We start from the raw sequence: 4,761 nt of genomic DNA on the forward strand, positions 1-4,761 counted from the left end.
GAGGCCTGAGGCCCAGCAGCCCTGATCCGGCTCACTCTGTGGCTACCCAGCCACGGATGCCCAGGTCGGCACGTGGGTCCCTTTGGCAGCCCATGCGCCTACCAGCCCCAGCAGGCTGCTCCCACCGTCCTCCGGTTGCCTGGGTGTCCCTGGGGATATTGCCCAGAAAGAAAGGGGGCGGTTTATTTTCAAAGTTTCCCCGCTAGAAAAATGTAAACAAGGCGGCAGCGGTGCCCCAAACAGCTGAGTGGATCAGGAAGTGGTACATGCGTGCGATGGAATACTACTCGGCCGTCAAAAAGGTAGACTTGCCATTTGCAGCGACTAGAGTGGCGTGGGAAGGGGTGTGCTAAGCCAACTAAGTCAGAAGGAGAAAGGCGAATACAGACGGTGTCATTTATGTGCGAGAAGCCAAACCAGAACACGAACCTTTGGAACCTGACCGCGGAGCTGAGATGACCAGAGTGGGAGAGACTAGGACAGACTGTGGTGGGGGACTATGATGGGGGCTCCCAGGGGCTCCCACACTAAAATATAAGTTGACATAAGTTAACGTGTCCTCAATATATACAATAAATACAAGAACATCGGAAGGGGGCGCCGTTAGCGCCCCGGGCCAGCTCCGGTGCGTGGTGGATGCTGGACACGCGGGGTCCAGCGGTGTCAAGCAGGAGCTGGCTCGGCTGGGGGCCGCCGGGGGCCCTTGGGTGCGGCCCGCCAGCGCTGCGCCCGCCCCCTCCTGCACGCCCCCGCACACGCAGCCGCAGACAGAGCAGCAAGTCCCTGAAGAACAGGCGGGAGCGGTGTCCCGGAGCCCTCAAGCTGTGCGGCAGAGCGGCCTTCTGGCATAAATAAAAATAAACCCCAGACGCTGCTTTGCAATGGGAGCATTAGCCTAGATGTTGTGAACAGAAAGCGTGAAATACGCAGGGGCGCCCCCCACCCGGCCTCGGCCCAGCGGGGCTGTGCAGGCTGGCTGCGGCCGCCCGCAGGCCGGCTGATGACTGCGTGTCAGCAGACGCTGTTGTGACATTATTAATGCGCCGCGCAAAGGACAATGGCCTGTTGCCTCTGACTGCTGCCGGCCGCCGGCTGGGAGCACGTTCGCAGGGGATTTCAGACCCGGGAACCCCGGTTTCCTTCTTCCTCTTCCACCCAGACCTGGAGTGAGCCGCGGCAGCAACCTGACCTGAAGGAGGTGGGGGTGGCCACCAGGGCCGCCCTGGGGGCACAGTGAGGTGAGGGGAGTGGGGGCCCCTCAGGGAGGCCGGCAAGGTGGCCGGCTGGCAGGCTCCGCTCTGGCCTGGCCTCGGCATCCGCAGGAAACCCGGCCGGCGGCCGGTGGGCTCTGTTGGTGTGTGCGCAACTCCACAAGCGCCAAATTTACACTTTTTTTTTTTTTTACAAAGATTTATGTATGCACACAGAACTGGGGTACAGGCCAGAGGTACAGGGGCGGCGAGAGGATTCACCAGAGACAGAGTGGGGAGCAGCACAGGTTGACTGACAAAGTCCACTGCTGAGGGGAGCAGCGGCGAGACAGGAGAGGGCTGCCACGCCCTGTGGGTCACCCTGGGGCAGGCATCGAACCGGCACGGAAGCAGCTGCGGCAGCTTGGGGTGCTGCACCCTGACCGGGTGTCCCCCAGGGAGGGCCCCAGTTTACACCTCAAGATCATGCGACTTCACAGACGGGCTTCGGTTTCTGCCCCCAGGATGACTGGCCACGGTCACACAGGGCAGGACGCCTGTCCCCGCGGGGACCCGAAGCGCTCAGGAGCCTCTCACGCCTCCGCTGCCCTCCCCTGCCTGGGGTAGGGACAGCGTGCCCCAGACTCAGCACTTCCTGAAGTCAGCATGTGACCTTGCTGGAAGTGGGGGCTTGGCCGGACTGGTGCGGCCTCCTGCGTGCTGTCCTGGGAGAGGGGGCAGGCGTGGGGCGGATGGACACTGGGGAGGACAGAGGCAGGGACTGGAGGAACACCTTGACGAGCCAGGGTGCACGCAGGGGCGCCCAGCAGCAGCCGGCAAAGGGCCTGGACAGCTGGCCGAGTGCACGCTGCCGGCACTGACCTCAGACTTCAGCCCCCGCGACAGTGGGAGCAAACGAGCCGCCGAGCCCCAGCTGTGGCGAGGGCAGCCCCAGGGAACGCGGGCCTGGCCGGGCCCCCCACACACACTCTGAGGGTGTCACCCCACCGTAGGTGACCCGCACTTCTCCCAGACCCCTCCCCCACTGTCCATCCAGCGCCTCCTGACCCCTCCAGCCAGGCCAGCAGGGCTTCTGGAGGGCAGTGGGGGTCCAGGGAGAGTGTCCAGACAGATGCATGTGCCCCCGAGTTCCCCCAGGGACCAGCTATGTTTCTGTTTATGGCCTCAAGGGAGAAGCAGTGGCCAGGGGCCTGGAGCCCGGCATGGCAGCTAGCGCTGGGCCCTTCAGCTCCCTCACGCCTGCACCCCATCCTCTCCCTATCTCAGTGCTGGCTGTTCCGCTAGAGCAGTGGTCCCACTGGCCAGCAGCGAGCTGACCCGTGACCTTACACCTTGAGGGAGCGCAGGCCTCGCCCAGGCTCCAGGGCGCCACGGCGGCCTCCAGCTGTCAGCATCTGCGCTGCGTCTGGCCTGCGGCGAGGGCGCAGGGCTTGGACTGGCGTCCCGAGGGGCAGGAGCCAAGGCCAACACCCTGGGCCACCCATTTATTCCGGAGGCCGCCCCAGAGAGGCGACTGGGGAGCAGAGAGGAGGCGAGAGCAGGTGCCCACAGGAGGCCCCAGAACCTGGACACACCAGGGCAGCTGCACTCAGTCTCCCTGGGCCCCGGGGCCGGAAAGGGCCATGCCGGGGTGTCCATCCTCGAGGCTGCTGTAACTCCCCGGCCAGCTGCAGCAAAGCCCCAGGGCCAGAAAAGCAGCCTCAGGCTGTGACCTGCGTGCTGGTAGTCCGTCTTTGGCTGGCAGAGGGGACTGCCGAGGGACGGGGGGTGGGGTGGGCACCAGCTTGCTGCTGTTGGCAGGCAGCGACGTGGCCCCCAGGCTGAGTGCTCCCTGGGTGCCAGGCTGGCCCCAGGCTCTACCACACTAACAGCCTTGACTGTCCTCGCGGTGCTGGGCCACGGTCATAAACAGCCTGACTTACACAGGGCCCGGGCACGAGAGGCTGCATGGAGCTGGCCTGCTGTGGGCATTTCCAGGTTTTCTCCAAATGTCTAAAGCCCAAGCGGGACCTGATCCATGGACTGTCCTGCAATACCTCCTCTGGCCTCCCTGTGCCTGCCCTGGTCAGTGAGCCTGCTGTGCACGGGCGTGCATGAGTGTGCGCGGGGTCTGTGAGGGGCCTGCACGGAGCTGCATGGATCTGCACAGGTCTGCACGGGCCTACACAGGTCTGCACAGGTGTGCACGGGTCTGCACGGGTCTGCACGGGTCTGCACGGGTGTGCACGGGTCTGCACGGGTCTGCACGGAGCTGCACGGGTCTGCACGGAGCTGCACGGGTCTGCACGGAGCTGCACGGAGCTGCACGGGACCTGACGGAGCTGCATGGGTCTGCACGGAGCTGCACGGGTCTGCACGGAGCTGCACGGAGCTGCACGGGACCTGCACAGAGCTGCACAGGGCCTGCACGGGTCTGCACGGGGCCTGCATGGGTCTGCGTGGGCCTGCACAGGTGTGCACGGGCCTGCACGGACCTGCATGGGGACTGCACTGGTCTGCATGGGCCTGCACGGGCCTGCCCGGGCCTGCACGGGCCTGCACAGGTGTGCACGGGCCTGCCCTGGCCTGCATGGGTCTGCACAGGCCTGGGGCCAATAGGCGTGGTTGGGCCTGTGATTGGGATGCTGGACCCAGAGGGCCTGCGGCATGTGCATATGTAACCACACTGGGCCCGCGAAGGCCAGAGGCTCCCCAGGTCTGGTGCTGAGTTGCCGCCCCCTGCCTGCAGGTCTGTGCCCACCCAGTATTATAGGCACCACGGCGATGCTGCCCCTCCAAAGTTCTCATCTATGTGACCTGACAGGCTGGGTGGACGCACGCACCTGCGGTGCCCCGCCCCGGCCTAAAATACCCACCCGTATAAATTCTACCCTGAGGTGGGGGAGACACACAGGTGTTTTCCGGGTATTGACGAGGCTTCCACCTGACGCCCTGGCTTAGAGTGGTGGGCGAGCGTGCTGTCTGCACACCACAAACCCCGGCCTGCTGCGGTCAGCCTTGGGGGACACACCGGCGGCCAGCACCGAGCCAGGACTGGTTTCCACCTCAGCAGAGAGCAAGGGGAAGGCCAGGTGAATTCCGAGGAAGCAGCAGGGACGCCGGGGTGCTGGACAGGCAGCAGGGCCCGGGGCCGGTGTCCCAGGGCAGGTGACCAGGAGAAAGTTTCTCTCTGCTTCTACCCAGGCGGCAGAATCACCACGGGGAAGACCCTGGGGGCGGGAGGTGCAGGCCACCAACCATACCTTGCGGCCTGCGCCCTGGCAGTCTGGGCCCCCCCAGGCGCTCCTCAAACCTAGACCCAGCTCTGCCCCTCTGTGCTCTCACCCAACTCCAAAGCCCCGAGAGGGCAGAGAGGGCAGGGCGCACCAACTTAAGGAGTTAGGGTGGAGCAACGTCTCTTTACTCTCCTTTCCCGGCGGGGAAACTGAGGCCTGCGACAGTCCTGCTGTTTGGCTCCGCCCAATAGCTAGTGAGGAGTCTGACGGTGGAACCCAGCGCCACACCGCAGCCGTCCCTCGGCCCGGGGAGCCTGAGCCCCAGCCGCCTGGCA

Source organism: Condylura cristata, unplaced genomic scaffold (assembly GCF_000260355.1).
Source record: "Condylura cristata isolate star-nosed mole 26May11 unplaced genomic scaffold, ConCri1.0 scaffold00038, whole genome shotgun sequence".
Lineage (NCBI taxonomy): Eukaryota > Metazoa > Chordata > Mammalia > Eulipotyphla > Talpidae > Condylura > Condylura cristata.